The sequence below is a fragment of the Microcebus murinus genome, chromosome 14, assembly GCF_040939455.1.
Source record: "Microcebus murinus isolate Inina chromosome 14, M.murinus_Inina_mat1.0, whole genome shotgun sequence".
NCBI lineage: Eukaryota > Metazoa > Chordata > Mammalia > Primates > Cheirogaleidae > Microcebus > Microcebus murinus.
The window spans coordinates 80,635,947-80,663,047 of record NC_134117.1 but is presented as its reverse complement, the minus strand read 5'-3'; the positions used below and the strand labels follow the sequence as shown (position 1 = coordinate 80,663,047).

The following is a 27,101-nucleotide window of genomic DNA, read 5'->3' as shown; positions in this document are numbered from 1 at the left end:
AACCCCTTTCAGCTGCGCCCCCCCTCGCCCTGTTGTTGGGCGGCCGCCTATTCCCCCGGGCCAGGGCTGGGGCACAGCGCAAGGGGGAGGGGAGCCAGTGTATGGGGCGTCTCTCTCTGGGGAGGTGTCCCATGGGTGGGGTGGGGTGGCGTGGTTTGTGGGGCGCTGAAGAAATCAGTCCCCTCCATCTCCTACCTCTGGAAAACGCCCAAGCCCGTGGAGAACTGCCGGCACCGCTTCGTGGGGGCCGGGACCCTCCTCTGTGTCCTCCTGTGGCCCGGTCCAAGGGGCCTGGGCCTGGCCGGGGCTGCATTGGACCCCGACCACCCTGGCGTGTGGACTCGCTAAAAGTCGGCGATTAGATATTGGATTCCAGCTTCCTTGAGGTCATTTCACTAATGAGTGCACCGGGAAGGGTTTCCTAATCCATCTGTGAGGGTGGCAACTGAAAGAGAATTTTTTTTTTTTTTTTTATGAGACACAGTCTCGCTTTGTTGCCTAGGCTAGAGTGAGTGCAGTGGCGTTAGCCTAGCTCACAGCAACCTCAAACTCCTGGGCTCAAGCAATCCTTCTGCCTCAGCCTCCCAAGTAGCTGGGACTACAGGCATGCGCCACCATGCCTGGCTCATTTTCCTATATATATTAGTTGGCCAATTAATTTCTTTCTATTTACAGTAGAGACCGGGTCTGGCTCTTGCTCAGGCTGGTTTCGAACTCCTGACCTCGAGCAATCCGCCCGCCTCGGCCTCCCAGAGAGCTAGGATTACAGGCTTGAGCCACCGCGCCCGGCCTGAAAGAGAATTTGAAAGCTGACAGAATAGGCGAGGAAAGGCATAGGAGATTTCCACACCCAGTAAGGAAGCCTTTCCCGAAATGGAAGAAAGAAAGGAGCAAACAGAGACACCGGTAGCCCGCCCGGATGAGAGTCTGCCCCTGAGAGAAAGTACCCTGACCAGGCTCACCCGTGGGTGGGTGGCGAGCTAGCGGCATTCAGAAGAGCGAGGCCCGCAGTCTGTGCGGAAGACACCTGCACTCGGGTGTGTGTGGCGGCACGATTCCCAAGCAGCTCCAGATGTTAAACCAAGGAGAAGCCAGGGAGTTCCCAACGCCCCAGGTGTCCTCAGCCCACGACTGGCTGCTGTGGGAATGCGAAGCCCGGCTCCTTGTCTCAGAGCGGGGTTCCCAGGAGGATCAGGCTGAAGCTGGGACTTGGCCTCAAAGTGTCCCCTCGCATGGCCACCCCCTTCCCCTTCCTGCTCCTCTACTCCTGGTGCCCCTCCATCCAGGGGCCAGACCTTAAAGAGTCACCGCAAGAGAATCCTGGTCCCAAGGGAGCCTTCTGGGGGACCGGTGCTGAGAGAGGTTGTGGGCATGGCCCGCTGGGGCTCTGCCCGACCCAGGGCTGAGAGATGCCACCTCCCAGCTCTGGGTCCCTGCAGGAAGTGTTGGCAAACACAGGGCCGGTCCTCCAAAGGCCCAGGTGCAGGGAGCCCAGGCCAAGCAGCCTGTGGAAGAAGCCACTTGCCGTGCCACCCCGGGAACACGACTGCAGGCCCCGGCCCTTCCCACCTCCTCCTCCTCCTCCTCCCACCCGCACCCCCCCCCCGACATGGCACAGGGCTCGGAGACACCTCAGACTCTTGCTACCCAAAGTGCAAAGGGCATCAGTTGCTCCTCCAAACCCCCCGCCCAGCAGACCACGTTGTCCAGCCAGCCCCCGGGCCTCCCTGGGGTGCCCAGCACAAAAGTGCAGACACCCACCGGACCCTCAGTCTCAGTTTTCGGAGGTTTTTGCCACTCTAAGGACCCGCAGGCCAGCTGGGCCTTCGGGCAGGACAGAGAGCCCCGGGATCCCATCAGGAGGCGGTCCCCACCTCCGCGGCTCTCCCCTTGCGGGGGGCGGCAGCCGGCAGCCGCAGGGCCTCAGGGAAGACACCAGGCTGGGCCCCCCCCCGCGGCACAGCCGGGGCACGTCCCCCGCACGCGACTTAGGGACCGCTGCTGGAGACTGCTGCGGCCACCCTGCTGCCGGGTTTCTGGAGGGCTTCCTGGAAGCAGCGTCCACACCAAGCCCTTGGAAGGCCCAGGCGACGGAGGAGCCGGTCAGGCAGGGGCCGAGGACGGTGAGAGGCCCGGCGGGAAGGAGCATGTCAGGCAGGGGCAGAGGACGGTGACAGGCCGGGCGGGAAGGAGCCGGTCAGGCGGGGGCCCAGGACAGTGACGGGCCTGGCCGGGGAGGAGTGCGTCAGGCAGGGGCAGAGGAGACGGGCTGGGTAAGGGTTAGGGTTACAGTTAGGGCACAATTCACAATCGCAAAGATGTGGAAGCGACCCGAGTGCCCATCCATCCAGGAGTGCATTAATAAAATGTGGCGCGTGGACACCACGGAGTGCCATTCGGCTGTGAGGAGCAGCGGTGAGAGGGCGCCTCTCGTGTTCTCCTGGCCAGAGCTGGAACCCGTTCCAGTAGGCCAGGTATCCCAAGAATGGACACACAAGCACCACGTGAGCGCGCTCACCGGCAAATTGGTACGAACGGATGGACACCTAAGTGGACGGAGAGGAATCACCTTCATCGGGTGGGTGTCGGGCGGGTGGGGGGAGGGGATGGGCATACACATCCATTGGGAATGGGGTGGGTGCGCACCGACTGGGGGATGGGCGCACGTGAAGCTCTGACCCGAGGGGGGAGGCTTGGAGAGGGCAACGTACCCGACCTTAACATTGGTACCCCCACGATACGCTGGAGCAACATGAGAGGTATATGAATAAGAACACAGCGGGGAGGGGGGCACGGGCAACACATGTCACCTGAATACTTGGACTCCCATCATCTGCTTGAAAAGAGAGAGAAAAGAAAATGCAATAATAGAGGTAAGGGACACTTTTTAAAAATAATGAATCCGAAGAGAAAAGTAAAAGGAAGCCTGTGGAGCAGGTCTGGGTGTGACTCCGGATCCCCCAACATCAGGTGCCACCACCAAAGATTCCTACGTGTAGCCCATAGAACCCCAAAAGCAACGGGACGAGTTCTGGTCACACACTCCCTCAAAATGACATCCTGGCCTTCTTCTGGAACTCCCTCCCCTCTCAGACTCTCAAGGTTTCCTCCAGCGTGTCGGTTCCCACAGAGCAGACCTTTGGTCTGAGACCTGACAGTCCAGATGCCACGCGTGCTGCCGCGTGGCGGCGGTGTCGCGGCTCGGGACAAGAGGAGGCCCCACGGTGCGGGCTGGGGCGCCAGGCACCGCGGCGGGCGCTGAGGGTGGGGGTCACCCCCACCCCGGGCCGCCGCCGCGCTCCCAGAAAGGGGACAGAACAAGAGGCCAAAAAAAAACAAAAACAAAAAAGAAGCAGCCTGTGGCACCCGGTATTCCCAGGCGGTCTCCCATCCAAGTACTAACGAGGCCCGACCCTGCTTAGCTTCCGAGACCAGACGAGATCGGGCGCGTTCAGGGTGGTGTGGCCGTGGACGGCGGAGGGCGCCCCTGCCCCGCTCAAGAAGCCGAGCCTCTCTGCGCTAACCCCGCCGCCTCCTCCCGCCCCACGCACGCCCCGCGCCGGGCCGGGCCTGTTGAGTTCGCCGCCGGGTCCAGCGGGCTCCGAGGGACGGGGGTGATGGGCGGGGCGGGGCGGGGGGCTGTCTCTCTACACACACACACACACACACACACTCACACTCACTCACACTCACACAAGATGCGCCTCCACGGCTGGACTCGTCAAGGTGGAGCCCTTCCAGCCCCCCTCGTCTCCTCCCCCGGCCTCGGCCTCCTTCACCTACCCGCTGCCCACCCCCAGCGCGTCGCCACCGCTGACTGCGCACGCGCGCGCGGGGCGCTCGCCCTTTGACCCCAGCCAGGGGCCGCCCTCCCCCACAACCCCTTTCAGCTGCGCCCCCCCTCGCCCTGTTGCTGGGCGGCCGCCTATTCCCCCGGGCCAGGGCTGGGGCACAGCGCAAGGGGGAGGGGAGCCAGTGTATGGGGCGTCTCTCTCTGGGGAGGTGTCCCATGGGTGGGGTGGGGTGGCGTGGTTTGTGGGGCGCTGAAGAAATCAGTCCCCTCCATCTCCTACCTCTGGAAAACGCCCAAGCCCGTGGAGAACTGCCGGCACCGCTTCGTGGGGGCCGGGACCCTCCTCTGTGTCCTCCTGTGGCCCGGTCCAAGGGGCCTGGGCCTGGCCGGGGCTGCATTGGACCCCGACCACCCTGGCGTGTGGACTCGCTAAAAGTCGGCGATTAGATATTGGATTCCAGCTTCCTTGAGGTCATTTCACTAATGAGTGCACCGGGAAGGGTTTCCTAATCCATCTGTGAGGGTGGCAACTGAAAGAGAATTTTTTTTTTTTTTTATGAGACACAGTCTCGCTTTGTTGCCTAGGCTAGAGTGAGTGCAGTGGCGTTAGCCTAGCTCACAGCAACCTCAAACTCCTGGGCTCAAGCAATCCTTCTGCCTCAGCCTCCCAAGTAGCTGGGACTACAGGCATGCGCCACCATGCCTGGCTCATTTTCCTATATATATTAGTTGGCCAATTAATTTCTTTCTATTTACAGTAGAGACCGGGTCTGGCTCTTGCTCAGGCTGGTTTCGAACTCCTGACCTCGAGCAATCCGCCCGCCTCGGCCTCCCAGAGAGCTAGGATTACAGGCTTGAGCCACCGCGCCCGGCCTGAAAGAGAATTTGAAAGCTGACAGAATAGGCGAGGAAAGGCATAGGAGATTTCCACACCCAGTAAGGAAGCCTTTCCCGAAATGGAAGAAAGAAAGGAGCAAACAGAGACACCGGTAGCCCGCCCGGATGAGAGTCTGCCCCTGAGAGAAAGTACCCTGACCAGGCTCACCCGTGGGTGGGTGGCGAGCTAGCGGCATTCAGAAGAGCGAGGCCCGCAGTCTGTGCGGAAGACACCTGCGCTCGGGTGTGTGTGGCGGCACGATTCCCAAGCAGCTCCAGATGTTAAACCAAGGAGAAGCCAGGGAGTTCCCAACGCCCCAGGTGTCCTCAGCCCACGACTGGCTGCTGTGGGAATGCGAAGCCCGGCTCCTTGTCTCAGAGCGGGGTTCCCAGGAGGATCAGGCTGAAGCTGGGACTTGGCCTCAAAGTGTCCCCTCGCATGGCCACCCCCTTCCCCTTCCTGCTCCTCTACTCCTGGTGCCCCTCCATCCAGGGGCCAGACCTTAAAGAGTCACCGCAAGAGAATCCTGGTCCCAAGGGAGCCTTCTGGGGGACCGGTGCTGAGAGAGGTTGTGGGCATGGCCCGCTGGGGCTCTGCCCGACCCAGGGCTGAGAGATGCAACCTCCCAGCTCTGGGTCCCTGCAGGAAGTGTTGGCAAACACAGGGCCGGTCCTCCAAAGGCCCAGGTGCAGGGAGCCCAGGCCAAGCAGCCTGTGGAAGAAGCCACTTGCCGTGCCACCCCGGGAACACGACTGCAGGCCCCGGCCCTTCCCACCTCCTCCTCCTCCTCCTCCCACCCGCACCCCCCCCCCGACATGGCACAGGGCTCGGAGACACCTCAGACTCTTGCTACCCAAAGTGCAAAGGGCATCAGTTGCTCCTCCAAACCCCCCGCCCAGCAGACCACGTTGTCCAGCCAGCCCCCGGGCCTCCCTGGGGTGCCCAGCACAAAAGTGCAGACACCCACCGGACCCTCAGTCTCAGTTTTCGGAGGTTTTTGCCACTCTAAGGACCCGCAGGCCAGCTGGGCCTTCGGGCAGGACAGAGAGCCCCGGGATCCCATCAGGAGGCGGTCCCCACCTCCGCGGCTCTCCCCTTGCGGGGGGCGGCAGCCGGCAGCCGCAGGGCCTCAGGGAAGACACCAGGCTGGGCCCCCCCCGCGGCACAGCCGGGGCACGTCCCCCGCACGCGACTTAGGGACCGCTGCTGGAGACTGCTGCGGCCACCCTGCTGCCGGGTTTCTGGAGGGCTTCCTGGAAGCAGCGTCCACACCAAGCCCTTGGAAGGCCCAGGCGACGGAGGAGCCGGTCAGGCAGGGGCCGAGGACGGTGAGAGGCCCGGCGGGAAGGAGCATGTCAGGCAGGGGCAGAGGACGGTGACAGGCCGGGCGGGAAGGAGCCGGTCAGGCGGGGGCCCAGGACAGTGACGGGCCTGGCCGGGGAGGAGTGCGTCAGGCAGGGGCAGAGGAGACGGGCTGGGTAAGGGTTAGGGTTACAGTTAGGGCACAATTCACAATCGCAAAGATGTGGAAGCGACCCGAGTGCCCATCCATCCAGGAGTGCATTAATAAAATGTGGCGCGTGGACACCACGGAGTGCCATTCGGCTGTGAGGAGCAGCGGTGAGAGGGCGCCTCTCGTGTTCTCCTGGCCAGAGCTGGAACCCGTTCCAGTAGGCCAGGTATCCCAAGAATGGACACACGAGCACCACGTGAGCGCGCTCACCGGCAAATTGGTACGAACGGATGGACACCTAAGTGGACGGAGAGGAATCACCTTCATCGGGTGGGTGTCGGGCGGGTGGGGGGAGGGGATGGGCATACACATCCATTGGGAATGGGGTGGGTGCGCACCGACTGGGGGATGGGCGCACGTGAAGCTCTGACCCGAGGGGGGAGGCTTGGAGAGGGCAACGTACCCGACCTTAACATTGGTACCCCCACGATACGCTGGAGCAACATGAGAGGTATATGAATAAGAACACAGCGGGGAGGGGGGCACGGGCAACACATGTCACCTGAATACTTGGACTCCCATCATCTGCTTGAAAAGAGAGAGAAAAGAAAATGCAATAATAGAGGTAAGGGACACTTTTTAAAAATAATGAATCCGAAGAGAAAAGTAAAAGGAAGCCTGTGGAGCAGGTCTGGGTGTGACTCCGGATCCCCCAACATCAGGTGCCACCACCAAAGATTCCTACGTGTAGCCCATAGAACCCCAAAAGCAACGGGACGAGTTCTGGTCACACACTCCCTCAAAATGACATCCTGGCCTTCTTCTGGAACTCCCTCCCCTCTCAGACTCTCAAGGTTTCCTCCAGCGTGTCGGTTCCCACAGAGCAGACCTTTGGTCTGAGACCTGACAGTCCAGATGCCACGCGTGCTGCCGCGTGGCGGCGGTGTCGCGGCTCGGGACAAGAGGAGGCCCCACGGTGCGGGCTGGGGCGCCAGGCACCGCGGCGGGCGCTGAGGGTGGGGGTCACCCCCACCCCGGGCCGCCGCCGCGCTCCCAGAAAGGGGACAGAACAAGAGGCCAAAAAAAAACAAAAACAAAAAAGAAGCAGCCTGTGGCACCCGGTATTCCCAGGCGGTCTCCCATCCAAGTACTAACGAGGCCCGACCCTGCTTAGCTTCCGAGACCAGACGAGATCGGGCGCGTTCAGGGTGGTGTGGCCGTGGACGGCGGAGGGCGCCCCTGCCCCGCTCAAGAAGCCGAGCCTCTCTGCGCTAACCCCGCCGCCTCCTCCCGCCCCACGCACGCCCCGCGCCGGGCCGGGCCTGTTGAGTTCGCCGCCGGGTCCAGCGGGCTCCGAGGGACGGGGGTGATGGGCGGGGCGGGGCGGGGGGCTGTCTCTCTACACACACACACACACACACACACTCACACTCACTCACACTCACACAAGATGCGCCTCCACGGCTGGACTCGTCAAGGTGGAGCCCTTCCAGCCCCCCTCGTCTCCTCCCCCGGCCTCGGCCTCCTTCACCTACCCGCTGCCCACCCCCAGCGCGTCGCCACCGCTGACTGCGCACGCGCGCGCGGGGCGCTCGCCCTTTGACCCCAGCCAGGGGCCGCCCTCCCCCACAACCCCTTTCAGCTGCGCCCCCCCTCGCCCTGTTGTTGGGCGGCCGCCTATTCCCCCGGGCCAGGGCTGGGGCACAGCGCAAGGGGGAGGGGAGCCAGTGTATGGGGCGTCTCTCTCTGGGGATGTGTCCCATGGGTGGGGTGGGGTGGCGTGGTTTGTGGGGCGCTGAAGAAATCAGTCCCCTCCATCTCCTACCTCTGGAAAACGCCCAAGCCCGTGGAGAACTGCCGGCACCGCTTCGTGGGGGCCGGGACCCTCCTCTGTGTCCTCCTGTGGCCCGGTCCAAGGGGCCTGGGCCTGGCCGGGGCTGCATTGGACCCCGACCACCCTGGCGTGTGGACTCGCTAAAAGTCGGCGATTAGATATTGGATTCCAGCTTCCTTGAGGTCATTTCACTAATGAGTGCACCGGGAAGGGTTTCCTAATCCATCTGTGAGGGTGGCAACTGAAAGAGAATTTTTTTTTTTTTTTTTATGAGACACAGTCTCGCTTTGTTGCCTAGGCTAGAGTGAGTGCAGTGGCGTTAGCCTAGCTCACAGCAACCTCAAACTCCTGGGCTCAAGCAATCCTTCTGCCTCAGCCTCCCAAGTAGCTGGGACTACAGGCATGCGCCACCATGCCTGGCTCATTTTCCTATATATATTAGTTGGCCAATTAATTTCTTTCTATTTACAGTAGAGACCGGGTCTGGCTCTTGCTCAGGCTGGTTTCGAACTCCTGACCTCGAGCAATCCGCCCGCCTCGGCCTCCCAGAGAGCTAGGATTACAGGCTTGAGCCACCGCGCCCGGCCTGAAAGAGAATTTGAAAGCTGACAGAATAGGCGAGGAAAGGCATAGGAGATTTCCACACCCAGTAAGGAAGCCTTTCCCGAAATGGAAGAAAGAAAGGAGCAAACAGAGACACCGGTAGCCCGCCCGGATGAGAGTCTGCCCCTGAGAGAAAGTACCCTGACCAGGCTCACCCGTGGGTGGGTGGCGAGCTAGCGGCATTCAGAAGAGCGAGGCCCGCAGTCTGTGCGGAAGACACCTGCACTCGGGTGTGTGTGGCGGCACGATTCCCAAGCAGCTCCAGATGTTAAACCAAGGAGAAGCCAGGGAGTTCCCAACGCCCCAGGTGTCCTCAGCCCACGACTGGCTGCTGTGGGAATGCGAAGCCCGGCTCCTTGTCTCAGAGCGGGGTTCCCAGGAGGATCAGGCTGAAGCTGGGACTTGGCCTCAAAGTGTCCCCTCGCATGGCCACCCCCTTCCCCTTCCTGCTCCTCTACTCCTGGTGCCCCTCCATCCAGGGGCCAGACCTTAAAGAGTCACCGCAAGAGAATCCTGGTCCCAAGGGAGCCTTCTGGGGGACCGGTGCTGAGAGAGGTTGTGGGCATGGCCCGCTGGGGCTCTGCCCGACCCAGGGCTGAGAGATGCCACCTCCCAGCTCTGGGTCCCTGCAGGAAGTGTTGGCAAACACAGGGCCGGTCCTCCAAAGGCCCAGGTGCAGGGAGCCCAGGCCAAGCAGCCTGTGGAAGAAGCCACTTGCCGTGCCACCCCGGGAACACGACTGCAGGCCCCGGCCCTTCCCACCTCCTCCTCCTCCTCCTCCCACCCGCACCCCCCCCCCGACATGGCACAGGGCTCGGAGACACCTCAGACTCTTGCTACCCAAAGTGCAAAGGGCATCAGTTGCTCCTCCAAACCCCCCGCCCAGCAGACCACGTTGTCCAGCCAGCCCCCGGGCCTCCCTGGGGTGCCCAGCACAAAAGTGCAGACACCCACCGGACCCTCAGTCTCAGTTTTCGGAGGTTTTTGCCACTCTAAGGACCCGCAGGCCAGCTGGGCCTTCGGGCAGGACAGAGAGCCCCGGGATCCCATCAGGAGGCGGTCCCCACCTCCGCGGCTCTCCCCTTGCGGGGGGCGGCAGCCGGCAGCCGCAGGGCCTCAGGGAAGACACCAGGCTGGGCCCCCCCCGCGGCACAGCCGGGGCACGTCCCCCGCACGCGACTTAGGGACCGCTGCTGGAGACTGCTGCGGCCACCCTGCTGCCGGGTTTCTGGAGGGCTTCCTGGAAGCAGCGTCCACACCAAGCCCTTGGAAGGCCCAGGCGACGGAGGAGCCGGTCAGGCAGGGGCCGAGGACGGTGAGAGGCCCGGCGGGAAGGAGCATGTCAGGCAGGGGCAGAGGACGGTGACAGGCCGGGCGGGAAGGAGCCGGTCAGGCGGGGGCCCAGGACAGTGACGGGCCTGGCCGGGGAGGAGTGCGTCAGGCAGGGGCAGAGGAGACGGGCTGGGTAAGGGTTAGGGTTACAGTTAGGGCACAATTCACAATCGCAAAGATGTGGAAGCGACCCGAGTGCCCATCCATCCAGGAGTGCATTAATAAAATGTGGCGCGTGGACACCACGGAGTGCCATTCGGCTGTGAGGAGCAGCGGTGAGAGGGCGCCTCTCGTGTTCTCCTGGCCAGAGCTGGAACCCGTTCCAGTAGGCCAGGTATCCCAAGAATGGACACACGAGCACCACGTGAGCGCGCTCACCGGCAAATTGGTACGAACGGATGGACACCTAAGTGGACGGAGAGGAATCACCTTCATCGGGTGGGTGTCGGGCGGGTGGGGGGAGGGGATGGGCATACACATCCATTGGGAATGGGGTGGGTGCGCACCGACTGGGGGATGGGCGCACGTGAAGCTCTGACCCGAGGGGGGAGGCTTGGAGAGGGCAACGTACCCGACCTTAACATTGGTACCCCCACGATACGCTGGAGCAACATGAGAGGTATATGAATAAGAACACAGCGGGGAGGGGGGCACGGGCAACACATGTCACCTGAATACTTGGACTCCCATCATCTGCTTGAAAAGAGAGAGAAAAGAAAATGCAATAATAGAGGTAAGGGACACTTTTTAAAAATAATGAATCCGAAGAGAAAAGTAAAAGGAAGCCTGTGGAGCAGGTCTGGGTGTGACTCCGGATCCCCCAACATCAGGTGCCACCACCAAAGATTCCTACGTGTAGCCCATAGAACCCCAAAAGCAACGGGACGAGTTCTGGTCACACACTCCCTCAAAATGACATCCTGGCCTTCTTCTGGAACTCCCTCCCCTCTCAGACTCTCAAGGTTTCCTCCAGCGTGTCGGTTCCCACAGAGCAGACCTTTGGTCTGAGACCTGACAGTCCAGATGCCACGCGTGCTGCCGCGTGGCGGCGGTGTCGCGGCTCGGGACAAGAGGAGGCCCCACGGTGCGGGCTGGGGCGCCAGGCACCGCGGCGGGCGCTGAGGGTGGGGGTCACCCCCACCCCGGGCCGCCGCCGCGCTCCCAGAAAGGGGACAGAACAAGAGGCCAAAAAAAAACAAAAACAAAAAAGAAGCAGCCTGTGGCACCCGGTATTCCCAGGCGGTCTCCCATCCAAGTACTAACGAGGCCCGACCCTGCTTAGCTTCCGAGACCAGACGAGATCGGGCGCGTTCAGGGTGGTGTGGCCGTGGACGGCGGAGGGCGCCCCTGCCCCGCTCAAGAAGCCGAGCCTCTCTGCGCTAACCCCGCCGCCTCCTCCCGCCCCACGCACGCCCCGCGCCGGGCCGGGCCTGTTGAGTTCGCCGCCGGGTCCAGCGGGCTCCGAGGGACGGGGGTGATGGGCGGGGCGGGGCGGGGGGCTGTCTCTCTACACACACACACACACACACACACTCACACTCACTCACACTCACACAAGATGCGCCTCCACGGCTGGACTCGTCAAGGTGGAGCCCTTCCAGCCCCCCTCGTCTCCTCCCCCGGCCTCGGCCTCCTTCACCTACCCGCTGCCCACCCCCAGCGCGTCGCCACCGCTGACTGCGCACGCGCGCGCGGGGCGCTCGCCCTTTGACCCCAGCCAGGGGCCGCCCTCCCCCACAACCCCTTTCAGCTGCGCCCCCCCTCGCCCTGTTGTTGGGCGGCCGCCTATTCCCCCGGGCCAGGGCTGGGGCACAGCGCAAGGGGGAGGGGAGCCAGTGTATGGGGCGTCTCTCTCTGGGGATGTGTCCCATGGGTGGGGTGGGGTGGCGTGGTTTGTGGGGCGCTGAAGAAATCAGTCCCCTCCATCTCCTACCTCTGGAAAACGCCCAAGCCCGTGGAGAACTGCCGGCACCGCTTCGTGGGGGCCGGGACCCTCCTCTGTGTCCTCCTGTGGCCCGGTCCAAGGGGCCTGGGCCTGGCCGGGGCTGCATTGGACCCCGACCACCCTGGCGTGTGGACTCGCTAAAAGTCGGCGATTAGATATTGGATTCCAGCTTCCTTGAGGTCATTTCACTAATGAGTGCACCGGGAAGGGTTTCCTAATCCATCTGTGAGGGTGGCAACTGAAAGAGAATTTTTTTTTTTTTTTTTATGAGACACAGTCTCGCTTTGTTGCCTAGGCTAGAGTGAGTGCAGTGGCGTTAGCCTAGCTCACAGCAACCTCAAACTCCTGGGCTCAAGCAATCCTTCTGCCTCAGCCTCCCAAGTAGCTGGGACTACAGGCATGCGCCACCATGCCTGGCTCATTTTCCTATATATATTAGTTGGCCAATTAATTTCTTTCTATTTACAGTAGAGACCGGGTCTGGCTCTTGCTCAGGCTGGTTTCGAACTCCTGACCTCGAGCAATCCGCCCGCCTCGGCCTCCCAGAGAGCTAGGATTACAGGCTTGAGCCACCGCGCCCGGCCTGAAAGAGAATTTGAAAGCTGACAGAATAGGCGAGGAAAGGCATAGGAGATTTCCACACCCAGTAAGGAAGCCTTTCCCGAAATGGAAGAAAGAAAGGAGCAAACAGAGACACCGGTAGCCCGCCCGGATGAGAGTCTGCCCCTGAGAGAAAGCACCCTGACCAGGCTCACCCGTGGGTGGGTGGCGAGCTAGCGGCATTCAGAAGAGCGAGGCCCGCAGTCTGTGCAGAAGACACCTGCACTCGGGTGTGTGTGGCGGCACGATTCCCAAGCAGCGCCAGATGTTAAACCAAGGAGAAGCCAGGGAGTTCCCAACGCCCCAGGTGTCCTCAGCCCACGACTGGCTGCTGTGGGAATGCGAAGCCCGGCTCCTTGTCTCAGAGCGGGGTTCCCAGGAGGATCAGGCTGAAGCTGGGACTTGGCCTCAAAGTGTCCCCTCGCATGGCCACCCCCTTCCCCTTCCTGCTCCTCTACTCCTGGTGCCCCTCCATCCAGGGGCCAGACCTTAAAGAGTCACCGCAAGAGAATCCTGGTCCCAAGGGAGCCTTCTGGGGGACCGGTGCTGAGAGAGGTTGTGGGCATGGCCCGCTGGGGCTCTGCCCGACCCAGGGCTGAGAGATGCAACCTCCCAGCTCTGGGTCCCTGCAGGAAGTGTTGGCAAACACAGGGCCGGTCCTCCAAAGGCCCAGGTGCAGGGAGCCCAGGCCAAGCAGCCTGTGGAAGAAGCCACTTGCCGTGCCACCCCGGGAACACGACTGCAGGCCCCGGCCCTTCCCACCTCCTCCTCCTCCTCCTCCCACCCGCACCCCCCCGCACCCGACATGGCACAGGGCTCGGAGACACCTCAGACTCTTGCTACCCAAAGTGCAAAGGGCATCAGTTGCTCCTCCAAACCCCCCCGCCCAGCAGACCACGTTGTCCAGCCAGCCCCCGGGCCTCCCTGGGGTGCCCAGCACAAAAGTGCAGACACCCACCGGACCCTCAGTCTCAGTTTTCGGAGGTTTTTGCCACTCTAAGGACCCGCAGGCCAGCTGGGCCTTCGGGCAGGACAGAGAGCCCCGGGATCCCATCAGGAGGCGGTCCCCACCTCCGCGGCTCTCCCCTTGCGGGGGGGGGCGGCAGCCGGCGGCCGCAGGGCCTCAGGGAAGACACCAGGCTGGGCCCCCCCGCGGCACAGCCGGGGCACGTCCCCCGCACGCGACTTAGGGACCGCTGCTGGAGACTGCTGCGGCCACCCTGCTGCCGGGTTTCTGGAGGGCTTCCTGGAAGCAGCGTCCACACCAAGCCCTTGGAAGGCCCAGGCGACGGAGGAGCCGGTCAGGCAGGGGCCGAGGACGGTGAGAGGCCCGGCGGGAAGGAGCATGTCAGGCAGGGGCAGAGGACGGTGACAGGCCGGGCGGGAAGGAGCCGGTCAGGCGGGGGCCCAGGACAGTGACGGGCCTGGCCGGGGAGGAGTGCGTCAGGCAGGGGCAGAGGAGACGGGCTGGGTAAGGGTTAGGGTTACAGTTAGGGCACAATTCACAATCGCAAAGATGTGGAAGCGACCCGAGTGCCCATCCATCCAGGAGTGCATTAATAAAATGTGGCGCGTGGACACCACGGAGTGCCATTCGGCTGTGAGGAGCAGCGGTGAGAGGGCGCCTCTCGTGTTCTCCTGGCCAGAGCTGGAACCCGTTCCAGTAGGCCAGGTATCCCAAGAATGGACACACGAGCACCACGTGAGCGCGCTCACCGGCAAATTGGTACGAACGGATGGACACCTAAGTGGACGGAGAGGAATCACCTTCATCGGGTGGGTGTCGGGCGGGTGGGGGGAGGGGATGGGCATACACATCCATTGGGAATGGGGTGGGTGCGCACCGACTGGGGGATGGGCGCACGTGAAGCTCTGACCCGAGGGGGGAGGCTTGGAGAGGGCAACGTACCCGACCTTAACATTGGTACCCCCACGATACGCTGGAGCAACATGAGAGGTATATGAATAAGAACACAGCGGGGAGGGGGGCACGGGCAACACATGTCACCTGAATACTTGGACTCCCATCATCTGCTTGAAAAGAGAGAGAAAAGAAAATGCAATAATAGAGGTAAGGGACACTTTTTAAAAATAATGAATCCGAAGAGAAAAGTAAAAGGAAGCCTGTGGAGCAGGTCTGGGTGTGACTCCGGATCCCCCAACATCAGGTGCCACCACCAAAGATTCCTACGTGTAGCCCATAGAACCCCAAAAGCAACGGGACGAGTTCTGGTCACACACTCCCTCAAAATGACATCCTGGCCTTCTTCTGGAACTCCCTCCCCTCTCAGACTCTCAAGGTTTCCTCCAGCGTGTCGGTTCCCACAGAGCAGACCTTTGGTCTGAGACCTGACAGTCCAGATGCCACGCGTGCTGCCGCGTGGCGGCGGTGTCGCGGCTCGGGACAAGAGGAGGCCCCACGGTGCGGGCTGGGGCGCCAGGCACCGCGGCGGGCGCTGAGGGTGGGGGTCACCCCCACCCCGGGCCGCCGCCGCGCTCCCAGAAAGGGGACAGAACAAGAGGCCAAAAAAAAACAAAAACAAAAAAGAAGCAGCCTGTGGCACCCGGTATTCCCAGGCGGTCTCCCATCCAAGTACTAACGAGGCCCGACCCTGCTTAGCTTCCGAGACCAGACGAGATCGGGCGCGTTCAGGGTGGTGTGGCCGTGGACGGCGGAGGGCGCCCCTGCCCCGCTCAAGAAGCCGAGCCTCTCTGCGCTAACCCCGCCGCCTCCTCCCGCCCCACGCACGCCCCGCGCCGGGCCGGGCCTGTTGAGTTCGCCGCCGGGTCCAGCGGGCTCCGAGGGACGGGGGTGATGGGCGGGGCGGGGCGGGGGGCTGTCTCTCTACACACACACACACACACACACACTCACACTCACTCACACTCACACAAGATGCGCCTCCACGGCTGGACTCGTCAAGGTGGAGCCCTTCCAGCCCCCCTCGTCTCCTCCCCCGGCCTCGGCCTCCTTCACCTACCCGCTGCCCACCCCCAGCGCGTCGCCACCGCTGACTGCGCACGCGCGCGCGGGGCGCTCGCCCTTTGACCCCAGCCAGGGGCCGCCCTCCCCCACAACCCCTTTCAGCTGCGCCCCCCCTCGCCCTGTTGTTGGGCGGCCGCCTATTCCCCCGGGCCAGGGCTGGGGCACAGCGCAAGGGGGAGGGGAGCCAGTGTATGGGGCGTCTCTCTCTGGGGATGTGTCCCATGGGTGGGGTGGGGTGGCGTGGTTTGTGGGGCGCTGAAGAAATCAGTCCCCTCCATCTCCTACCTCTGGAAAACGCCCAAGCCCGTGGAGAACTGCCGGCACCGCTTCGTGGGGGCCGGGACCCTCCTCTGTGTCCTCCTGTGGCCCGGTCCAAGGGGCCTGGGCCTGGCCGGGGCTGCATTGGACCCCGACCACCCTGGCGTGTGGACTCGCTAAAAGTCGGCGATTAGATATTGGATTCCAGCTTCCTTGAGGTCATTTCACTAATGAGTGCACCGGGAAGGGTTTCCTAATCCATCTGTGAGGGTGGCAACTGAAAGAGAATTTTTTTTTTTTTTTTATGAGACACAGTCTCGCTTTGTTGCCTAGGCTAGAGTGAGTGCAGTGGCGTTAGCCTAGCTCACAGCAACCTCAAACTCCTGGGCTCAAGCAATCCTTCTGCCTCAGCCTCCCAAGTAGCTGGGACTACAGGCATGCGCCACCATGCCTGGCTCATTTTCCTATATATATTAGTTGGCCAATTAATTTCTTTCTATTTACAGTAGAGACCGGGTCTGGCTCTTGCTCAGGCTGGTTTCGAACTCCTGACCTCGAGCAATCCGCCCGCCTCGGCCTCCCAGAGAGCTAGGATTACAGGCTTGAGCCACCGCGCCCGGCCTGAAAGAGAATTTGAAAGCTGACAGAATAGGCGAGGAAAGGCATAGGAGATTTCCACACCCAGTAAGGAAGCCTTTCCCGAAATGGAAGAAAGAAAGGAGCAAACAGAGACACCGGTAGCCCGCCCGGATGAGAGTCTGCCCCTGAGAGAAAGCACCCTGACCAGGCTCACCCGTGGGTGGGTGGCGAGCTAGCGGCATTCAGAAGAGCGAGGCCCGCAGTCTGTGCAGAAGACACCTGCACTCGGGTGTGTGTGGCGGCACGATTCCCAAGCAGCGCCAGATGTTAAACCAAGGAGAAGCCAGGGAGTTCCCAACGCCCCAGGTGTCCTCAGCCCACGACTGGCTGCTGTGGGAATGCGAAGCCCGGCTCCTTGTCTCAGAGCGGGGTTCCCAGGAGGATCAGGCTGAAGCTGGGACTTGGCCTCAAAGTGTCCCCTCGCATGGCCACCCCCTTCCCCTTCCTGCTCCTCTACTCCTGGTGCCCCTCCATCCAGGGGCCAGACCTTAAAGAGTCACCGCAAGAGAATCCTGGTCCCAAGGGAGCCTTCTGGGGGACCGGTGCTGAGAGAGGTTGTGGGCATGGCCCGCTGGGGCTCTGCCCGACCCAGGGCTGAGAGATGCAACCTCCCAGCTCTGGGTCCCTGCAGGAAGTGTTGGCAAACACAGGGCCGGTCCTCCAAAGGCCCAGGTGCAGGGAGCCCAGGCCAAGCAGCCTGTGGAAGAAGCCACTTGCCGTGCCACCCCGGGAACACGACTGCAGGCCCCGGCCCTTCCCACCTCCTCCTCCTCCTCCTCCCACCCGCACCCCCCCGCACCCGACATGGCACAGGGCTCGGAGACACCTCAGACTCTTGCTACCCAAAGTGCAAAGGGCATCAGTTGCTCCTCCAAACCCCCCCGCCCAGCAGACCACGTTGTCCAGCCAGCCCCCGGGCCTCCCTGGGGTGCCCAGCACAAAAGTGCAGACACCCACCGGACCCTCAGTCTCAGTTTTCGGAGGTTTTTGCCACTCTAAGGACCCGCAGGCCAGCTGGGCCTTCGGGCAGGACAGAGAGCCCCGGGATCCCATCAGGAGGCGGTCCCCACCTCCGCGGCTCTCCCCTTGCGGGGGGGGGCGGCAGCCGGCGGCCGCAGGGCCTCAGGGAAGACACCAGGCTGGGCCCCCCCGCGGCACAGCCGGGGCACGTCCCCCGCACGCGACTTAGGGACCGCTGCTGGAGACTGCTGCGGCCACCCTGCTGCCGGGTTTCTGGAGGGCTTCCTGGAAGCAGCGTCCACACCAAGCCCTTGGAAGGCCCAGGCGACGGAGGAGCCGGTCAGGCAGGGGCCGAGGACGGTGAGAGGCCCGGCGGGAAGGAGCATGTCAGGCAGGGGCAGAGGACGGTGACAGGCCGGGCGGGAAGGAGCCGGTCAGGCGGGGGCCCAGGACAGTGACGGGCCTGGCCGGGGAGGAGTGCGTCAGGCAGGGGCAGAGGAGACGGGCTGGGTAAGGGTTAGGGTTACAGTTAGGGCACAATTCACAATCGCAAAGATGTGGAAGCGACCCGAGTGCCCATCCATCCAGGAGTGCATTAATAAAATGTGGCGCGTGGACACCACGGAGTGCCATTCGGCTGTGAGGAGCAGCGGTGAGAGGGCGCCTCTCGTGTTCTCCTGGCCAGAGCTGGAACCCGTTCCAGTAGGCCAGGTATCCCAAGAATGGACACACGAGCACCACGTGAGCGCGCTCACCGGCAAATTGGTACGAACGGATGGACACCTAAGTGGACGGAGAGGAATCACCTTCATCGGGTGGGTGTCGGGCGGGTGGGGGGAGGGGATGGGCATACACATCCATTGGGAATGGGGTGGGTGCGCACCGACTGGGGGATGGGCGCACGTGAAGCTCTGACCCGAGGGGGGAGGCTTGGAGAGGGCAACGTACCCGACCTTAACATTGGTACCCCCACGATACGCTGGAGCAACATGAGAGGTATATGAATAAGAACACAGCGGGGAGGGGGGCACGGGCAACACATGTCACCTGAATACTTGGACTCCCATCATCTGCTTGAAAAGAGAGAGAAAAGAAAATGCAATAATAGAGGTAAGGGACACTTTTTAAAAATAATGAATCCGAAGAGAAAAGTAAAAGGAAGCCTGTGGAGCAGGTCTGGGTGTGACTCCGGATCCCCCAACATCAGGTGCCACCACCAAAGATTCCTACGTGTAGCCCATAGAACCCCAAAAGCAACGGGACGAGTTCTGGTCACACACTCCCTCAAAATGACATCCTGGCCTTCTTCTGGAACTCCCTCCCCTCTCAGACTCTCAAGGTTTCCTCCAGCGTGTCGGTTCCCACAGAGCAGACCTTTGGTCTGAGACCTGACAGTCCAGATGCCACGCGTGCTGCCGCGTGGCGGCGGTGTCGCGGCTCGGGACAAGAGGAGGCCCCACGGTGCGGGCTGGGGCGCCAGGCACCGCGGCGGGCGCTGAGGGTGGGGGTCACCCCCACCCCGGGCCGCCGCCGCGCTCCCAGAAAGGGGACAGAACAAGAGGCCAAAAAAAAACAAAAACAAAAAAGAAGCAGCCTGTGGCACCCGGTATTCCCAGGCGGTCTCCCATCCAAGTACTAACGAGGCCCGACCCTGCTTAGCTTCCGAGACCAGACGAGATCGGGCGCGTTCAGGGTGGTGTGGCCGTGGACGGCGGAGGGCGCCCCTGCCCCGCTCAAGAAGCCGAGCCTCTCTGCGCTAACCCCGCCGCCTCCTCCCGCCCCACGCACGCCCCGCGCCGGGCCGGGCCTGTTGAGTTCGCCGCCGGGTCCAGCGGGCTCCGAGGGACGGGGGTGATGGGCGGGGCGGGGCGGGGGGCTGTCTCTCTACACACACACACACACACACACACACTCACTCACACTCACTCACACTCACACAAGATGCGCCTCCACGGCTGGACTCGTCAAGGTGGAGCCCTTCCAGCCCCCCTCGTCTCCTCCCCCGGCCTCGGCCTCCTTCACCTACCCGCTGCCCACCCCCAGCGCGTCGCCACCGCTGACTGCGCACGCGCGCGCGGGGCGCTCGCCCTTTGACCCCAGCCAGGGGCCGCCCTCCCCCACAACCCCTTTCAGCTGCGCCCCCCCTCGCCCTGTTGTTGGGCGGCCGCCTATTCCCCCGGGCCAGGGCTGGGGCACAGCGCAAGGGGGAGGGGAGCCAGTGTATGGGGCGTCTCTCTCTGGGGAGGTGTCCCATGGGTGGGGTGGGGTGGCGTGGTTTGTGGGGCGCTGAAGAAATCAGTCCCCTCCATCTCCTACCTCTGGAAAACGCCCAAGCCCGTGGAGAACTGCCGGCACCGCTTCGTGGGGGCCGGGACCCTCCTCTGTGTCCTCCTGTGGCCCGGTCCAAGGGGCCTGGGCCTGGCCGGGGCTGCATTGGACCCCGACCACCCTGGCGTGTGGACTCGCTAAAAGTCGGCGATTAGATATTGGATTCCAGCTTCCTTGAGGTCATTTCACTAATGAGTGCACCGGGAAGGGTTTCCTAATCCATCTGTGAGGGTGGCAACTGAAAGAGAATTTTTTTTTTTTTTTTTATGAGACACAGTCTCGCTTTGTTGCCTAGGCTAGAGTGAGTGCAGTGGCGTTAGCCTAGCTCACAGCAACCTCAAACTCCTGGGCTCAAGCAATCCTTCTGCCTCAGCCTCCCAAGTAGCTGGGACTACAGGCATGCGCCACCATGCCTGGCTCATTTTCCTATATATATTAGTTGGCCAATTAATTTCTTTCTATTTACAGTAGAGACCGGGTCTGGCTCTTGCTCAGGCTGGTTTCGAACTCCTGACCTCGAGCAATCCGCCCGCCTCGGCCTCCCAGAGAGCTAGGATTACAGGCTTGAGCCACCGCGCCCGGCCTGAAAGAGAATTTGAAAGCTGACAGAATAGGCGAGGAAAGGCATAGGAGATTTCCACACCCAGTAAGGAAGCCTTTCCCGAAATGGAAGAAAGAAAGGAGCAAACAGAGACACCGGTAGCCCGCCCGGATGAGAGTCTGCCCCTGAGAGAAAGCACCCTGACCAGGCTCACCCGTGGGTGGGTGGCGAGCTAGCGGCATTCAGAAGAGCGAGGCCCGCAGTCTGTGCAGAAGACACCTGCACTCGGGTGTGTGTGGCGGCACGATTCCCAAGCAGCTCCAGATGTTAAACCAAGGAGAAGCCAGGGAGTTCCCAACGCCCCAGGTGTCCTCAGCCCACGACTGGCTGCTGTGGGAATGCGAAGCCCGGCTCCTTGTCTCAGAGCGGGGTTCCCAGGAGGATCAGGCTGAAGCTGGGACTTGGCCTCAAAGTGTCCCCTCGCATGGCCACCCCCTTCCCCTTCCTGCTCCTCTACTCCTGGTGCCCCTCCATCCAGGGGCCAGACCTTAAAGAGTCACCGCAAGAGAATCCTGGTCCCAAGGGAGCCTTCTGGGGGACCGGTGCTGAGAGAGGTTGTGGGCATGGCCCGCTGGGGCTCTGCCCGACCCAGGGCTGAGAGATGCAACCTCCCAGCTCTGGGTCCCTGCAGGAAGTGTTGGCAAACACAGGGCCGGTCCTCCAAAGGCCCAGGTGCAGGGAGCCCAGGCCAAGCAGCCTGTGGAAGAAGCCACTTGCCGTGCCACCCCGGGAACACGACTGCAGGCCCCGGCCCTTCCCACCTCCTCCTCCTCCTCCTCCCACCCGCACCCCCCCGCACCCGACATGGCACAGGGCTCGGAGACACCTCAGACTCTTGCTACCCAAAGTGCAAAGGGCATCAGTTGCTCCTCCAAACCCCCCCGCCCAGCAGACCACGTTGTCCAGCCAGCCCCCGGGCCTCCCTGGGGTGCCCAGCACAAAAGTGCAGACACCCACCGGACCCTCAGTCTCAGTTTTCGGAGGTTTTTGCCACTCTAAGGACCCGCAGGCCAGCTGGGCCTTCGGGCAGGACAGAGAGCCCCGGGATCCCATCAGGAGGCGGTCCCCACCTCCGCGGCTCTCCCCTTGCGGGGGGGGGCGGCAGCCGGCGGCCGCAGGGCCTCAGGGAAGACACCAGGCTGGGCCCCCCCGCGGCACAGCCGGGGCACGTCCCCCGCACGCGACTTAGGGACCGCTGCTGGAGACTGCTGCGGCCACCCTGCTGCCGGGTTTCTGGAGGGCTTCCTGGAAGCAGCGTCCACACCAAGCCCTTGGAAGGCCCAGGCGACGGAGGAGCCGGTCAGGCAGGGGCCGAGGACGGTGAGAGGCCCGGCGGGAAGGAGCATGTCAGGCAGGGGCAGAGGACGGTGACAGGCCGGGCGGGAAGGAGCCGGTCAGGCGGGGGCCCAGGACAGTGACGGGCCTGGCCGGGGAGGAGTGCGTCAGGCAGGGGCAGAGGAGACGGGCTGGGTAAGGGTTAGGGTTACAGTTAGGGCACAATTCACAATCGCAAAGATGTGGAAGCGACCCGAGTGCCCATCCATCCAGGAGTGCATTAATAAAATGTGGCGCGTGGACACCACGGAGTGCCATTCGGCTGTGAGGAGCAGCGGTGAGAGGGCGCCTCTCGTGTTCTCCTGGCCAGAGCTGGAACCCGTTCCAGTAGGCCAGGTATCCCAAGAATGGACACACGAGCACCACGTGAGCGCGCTCACCGGCAAATTGGTACGAACGGATGGACACCTAAGTGGACGGAGAGGAATCACCTTCATCGGGTGGGTGTCGGGCGGGTGGGGGGAGGGGATGGGCATACACATCCATTGGGAATGGGGTGGGTGCGCACCGACTGGGGGATGGGCGCACGTGAAGCTCTGACCCGAGGGGGGAGGCTTGGAGAGGGCAACGTACCCGACCTTAACATTGGTACCCCCACGATACGCTGGAGCAACATGAGAGGTATATGAATAAGAACACAGCGGGGAGGGGGGCACGGGCAACACATGTCACCTGAATACTTGGACTCCCATCATCTGCTTGAAAAGAGAGAGAAAAGAAAATGCAATAATAGAGGTAAGGGACACTTTTTAAAAATAATGAATCCGAAGAGAAAAGTAAAAGGAAGCCTGTGGAGCAGGTCTGGGTGTGACTCCGGATCCCCCAACATCAGGTGCCACCACCAAAGATTCCTACGTGTAGCCCATAGAACCCCAAAAGCAACGGGACGAGTTCTGGTCACACACTCCCTCAAAATGACATCCTGGCCTTCTTCTGGAACTCCCTCCCCTCTCAGACTCTCAAGGTTTCCTCCAGCGTGTCGGTTCCCACAGAGCAGACCTTTGGTCTGAGACCTGACAGTCCAGATGCCACGCGTGCTGCCGCGTGGCGGCGGTGTCGCGGCTCGGGACAAGAGGAGGCCCCACGGTGCGGGCTGGGGCGCCAGGCACCGCGGCGGGCGCTGAGGGTGGGGGTCACCCCCACCCCGGGCCGCCGCCGCGCTCCCAGAAAGGGGACAGAACAAGAGGCCAAAAAAAAACAAAAACAAAAAAGAAGCAGCCTGTGGCACCCGGTATTCCCAGGCGGTCTCCCATCCAAGTACTAACGAGGCCCGACCCTGCTTAGCTTCCGAGACCAGACGAGATCGGGCGCGTTCAGGGTGGTGTGGCCGTGGACGGCGGAGGGCGCCCCTGCCCCGCTCAAGAAGCCGAGCCTCTCTGCGCTAACCCCGCCGCCTCCTCCCGCCCCACGCACGCCCCGCGCCGGGCCGGGCCTGTTGAGTTCGCCGCCGGGTCCAGCGGGCTCCGAGGGACGGGGGTGATGGGCGGGGCGGGGCGGGGGGCTGTCTCTCTACACACACACACACACACACACACTCACACTCACTCACACTCACACAAGATGCGCCTCCACGGCTGGACTCGTCAAGGTGGAGCCCTTCCAGCCCCCCTCGTCTCCTCCCCCGGCCTCGGCCTCCTTCACCTACCCGCTGCCCACCCCCAGCGCGTCGCCACCGCTGACTGCGCACGCGCGCGCGGGGCGCTCGCCCTTTGACCCCAGCCAGGGGCCGCCCTCCCCCACAACCCCTTTCAGCTGCGCCCCCCCTCGCCCTGTTGTTGGGCGGCCGCCTATTCCCCCGGGCCAGGGCTGGGGCACAGCGCAAGGGGGAGGGGAGCCAGTGTATGGGGCGTCTCTCTCTGGGGATGTGTCCCATGGGTGGGGTGGGGTGGCGTGGTTTGTGGGGCGCTGAAGAAATCAGTCCCCTCCATCTCCTACCTCTGGAAAACGCCCAAGCCCGTGGAGAACTGCCGGCACCGCTTCGTGGGGGCCGGGACCCTCCTCTGTGTCCTCCTGTGGCCCGGTCCAAGGGGCCTGGGCCTGGCCGGGGCTGCATTGGACCCCGACCACCCTGGCGTGTGGACTCGCTAAAAGTCGGCGATTAGATATTGGATTCCAGCTTCCTTGAGGTCATTTCACTAATGAGTGCACCGGGAAGGGTTTCCTAATCCATCTGTGAGGGTGGCAACTGAAAGAGAATTTTTTTTTTTTTTTTTATGAGACACAGTCTCGCTTTGTTGCCTAGGCTAGAGTGAGTGCAGTGGCGTTAGCCTAGCTCACAGCAACCTCAAACTCCTGGGCTCAAGCAATCCTTCTGCCTCAGCCTCCCAAGTAGCTGGGACTACAGGCATGCGCCACCATGCCTGGCTCATTTTCCTATATATATTAGTTGGCCAATTAATTTCTTTCTATTTACAGTAGAGACCGGGTCTGGCTCTTGCTCAGGCTGGTTTCGAACTCCTGACCTCGAGCAATCCGCCCGCCTCGGCCTCCCAGAGAGCTAGGATTACAGGCTTGAGCCACCGCGCCCGGCCTGAAAGAGAATTTGAAAGCTGACAGAATAGGCGAGGAAAGGCATAGGAGATTTCCACACCCAGTAAGGAAGCCTTTCCCGAAATGGAAGAAAGAAAGGAGCAAACAGAGACACCGGTAGCCCGCCCGGATGAGAGTCTGCCCCTGAGAGAAAGCACCCTGACCAGGCTCACCCGTGGGTGGGTGGCGAGCTAGCGGCATTCAGAAGAGCGAGGCCCGCAGTCTGTGCAGAAGACACCTGCACTCGGGTGTGTGTGGCGGCACGATTCCCAAGCAGCGCCAGATGTTAAACCAAGGAGAAGCCAGGGAGTTCCCAACGCCCCAGGTGTCCTCAGCCCACGACTGGCTGCTGTGGGAATGCGAAGCCCGGCTCCTTGTCTCAGAGCGGGGTTCCCAGGAGGATCAGGCTGAAGCTGGGACTTGGCCTCAAAGTGTCCCCTCGCATGGCCACCCCCTTCCCCTTCCTGCTCCTCTACTCCTGGTGCCCCTCCATCCAGGGGCCAGACCTTAAAGAGTCACCGCAAGAGAATCCTGGTCCCAAGGGAGCCTTCTGGGGGACCGGTGCTGAGAGAGGTTGTGGGCATGGCCCGCTGGGGCTCTGCCCGACCCAGGGCTGAGAGATGCAACCTCCCAGCTCTGGGTCCCTGCAGGAAGTGTTGGCAAACACAGGGCCGGTCCTCCAAAGGCCCAGGTGCAGGGAGCCCAGGCCAAGCAGCCTGTGGAAGAAGCCACTTGCCGTGCCACCCCGGGAACACGACTGCAGGCCCCGGCCCTTCCCACCTCCTCCTCCTCCTCCTCCCACCCGCACCCCCCCGCACCCGACATGGCACAGGGCTCGGAGACACCTCAGACTCTTGCTACCCAAAGTGCAAAGGGCATCAGTTGCTCCTCCAAACCCCCCCGCCCAGCAGACCACGTTGTCCAGCCAGCCCCCGGGCCTCCCTGGGGTGCCCAGCACAAAAGTGCAGACACCCACCGGACCCTCAGTCTCAGTTTTCGGAGGTTTTTGCCACTCTAAGGACCCGCAGGCCAGCTGGGCCTTCGGGCAGGACAGAGAGCCCCGGGATCCCATCAGGAGGCGGTCCCCACCTCCGCGGCTCTCCCCTTGCGGGGGGGGGCGGCAGCCGGCGGCCGCAGGGCCTCAGGGAAGACACCAGGCTGGGCCCCCCCGCGGCACAGCCGGGGCACGTCCCCCGCACGCGACTTAGGGACCGCTGCTGGAGACTGCTGCGGCCACCCTGCTGCCGGGTTTCTGGAGGGCTTCCTGGAAGCAGCGTCCACACCAAGCCCTTGGAAGGCCCAGGCGACGGAGGAGCCGGTCAGGCAGGGGCCGAGGACGGTGAGAGGCCCGGCGGGAAGGAGCATGTCAGGCAGGGGCAGAGGACGGTGACAGGCCGGGCGGGAAGGAGCCGGTCAGGCGGGGGCCCAGGACAGTGACGGGCCTGGCCGGGGAGGAGTGCGTCAGGCAGGGGCAGAGGAGACGGGCTGGGTAAGGGTTAGGGTTACAGTTAGGGCACAATTCACAATCGCAAAGATGTGGAAGCGACCCGAGTGCCCATCCATCCAGGAGTGCATTAATAAAATGTGGCGCGTGGACACCACGGAGTGCCATTCGGCTGTGAGGAGCAGCGGTGAGAGGGCGCCTCTCGTGTTCTCCTGGCCAGAGCTGGAACCCGTTCCAGTAGGCCAGGTATCCCAAGAATGGACACACGAGCACCACGTGAGCGCGCTCACCGGCAAATTGGTACGAACGGATGGACACCTAAGTGGACGGAGAGGAATCACCTTCATCGGGTGGGTGTCGGGCGGGTGGGGGGAGGGGATGGGCATACACATCCATTGGGAATGGGGTGGGTGCGCACCGACTGGGGGATGGGCGCACGTGAAGCTCTGACCCGAGGGGGGAGGCTTGGAGAGGGCAACGTACCCGACCTTAACATTGGTACCCCCACGATACGCTGGAGCAACATGAGAGGTATATGAATAAGAACACAGCGGGGAGGGGGGCACGGGCAACACATGTCACCTGAATACTTGGACTCCCATCATCTGCTTGAAAAGAGAGAGAAAAGAAAATGCAATAATAGAGGTAAGGGACACTTTTTAAAAATAATGAATCCGAAGAGAAAAGTAAAAGGAAGCCTGTGGAGCAGGTCTGGGTGTGACTCCGGATCCCCCAACATCAGGTGCCACCACCAAAGATTCCTACGTGTAGCCCATAGAACCCCAAAAGCAACGGGACGAGTTCTGGTCACACACTCCCTCAAAATGACATCCTGGCCTTCTTCTGGAACTCCCTCCCCTCTCAGACTCTCAAGGTTTCCTCCAGCGTGTCGGTTCCCACAGAGCAGACCTTTGGTCTGAGACCTGACAGTCCAGATGCCACGCGTGCTGCCGCGTGGCGGCGGTGTCGCGGCTCGGGACAAGAGGAGGCCCCACGGTGCGGGCTGGGGCGCCAGGCACCGCGGCGGGCGCTGAGGGTGGGGGTCACCCCCACCCCGGGCCGCCGCCGCGCTCCCAGAAAGGGGACAGAACAAGAGGCCAAAAAAAAACAAAAACAAAAAAGAAGCAGCCTGTGGCACCCGGTATTCCCAGGCGGTCTCCCATCCAAGTACTAACGAGGCCCGACCCTGCTTAGCTTCCGAGACCAGACGAGATCGGGCGCGTTCAGGGTGGTGTGGCCGTGGACGGCGGAGGGCGCCCCTGCCCCGCTCAAGAAGCCGAGCCTCTCTGCGCTAACCCCGCCGCCTCCTCCCGCCCCACGCACGCCCCGCGCCGGGCCGGGCCTGTTGAGTTCGCCGCCGGGTCCAGCGGGCTCCGAGGGACGGGGGTGATGGGCGGGGCGGGGCGGGGGGCTGTCTCTCTACACACACACACACACACACACACTCACACTCACTCACACTCACACAAGATGCGCCTCCACGGCTGGACTCGTCAAGGTGGAGCCCTTCCAGCCCCCCTCGTCTCCTCCCCCGGCCTCGGCCTCCTTCACCTACCCGCTGCCCACCCCCAGCGCGTCGCCACC

General features: G+C 62.7%; 7 pseudogenes; all 7 read right to left on the bottom strand.

Moving 5' to 3' along the window:
- Positions 1 to 3,354: 3,354 nt before the first annotated feature.
- On the bottom strand, positions 3,355 to 3,473 carry LOC142875946 (uncharacterized; annotated as a pseudogene).
- A 3,756-nt stretch (positions 3,474 to 7,229) lies between these two features.
- Positions 7,230 to 7,348, bottom strand: LOC142875945 (uncharacterized; annotated as a pseudogene).
- A 3,758-nt stretch (positions 7,349 to 11,106) lies between these two features.
- On the bottom strand, positions 11,107 to 11,225 carry LOC142875944 (uncharacterized; annotated as a pseudogene).
- Positions 11,226 to 14,989: 3,764 nt separating this feature from the next.
- LOC142875943 (uncharacterized) lies at positions 14,990 to 15,108 on the bottom strand (annotated as a pseudogene).
- A 3,763-nt stretch (positions 15,109 to 18,871) lies between these two features.
- LOC142875941 (uncharacterized) lies at positions 18,872 to 18,990 on the bottom strand (annotated as a pseudogene).
- A 3,770-nt stretch (positions 18,991 to 22,760) lies between these two features.
- LOC142875940 (uncharacterized) lies at positions 22,761 to 22,879 on the bottom strand (annotated as a pseudogene).
- Positions 22,880 to 26,643: 3,764 nt separating this feature from the next.
- Positions 26,644 to 26,762, bottom strand: LOC142875939 (uncharacterized; annotated as a pseudogene).
- Between the last annotated feature and the right edge of the window lie 339 nt (positions 26,763 to 27,101).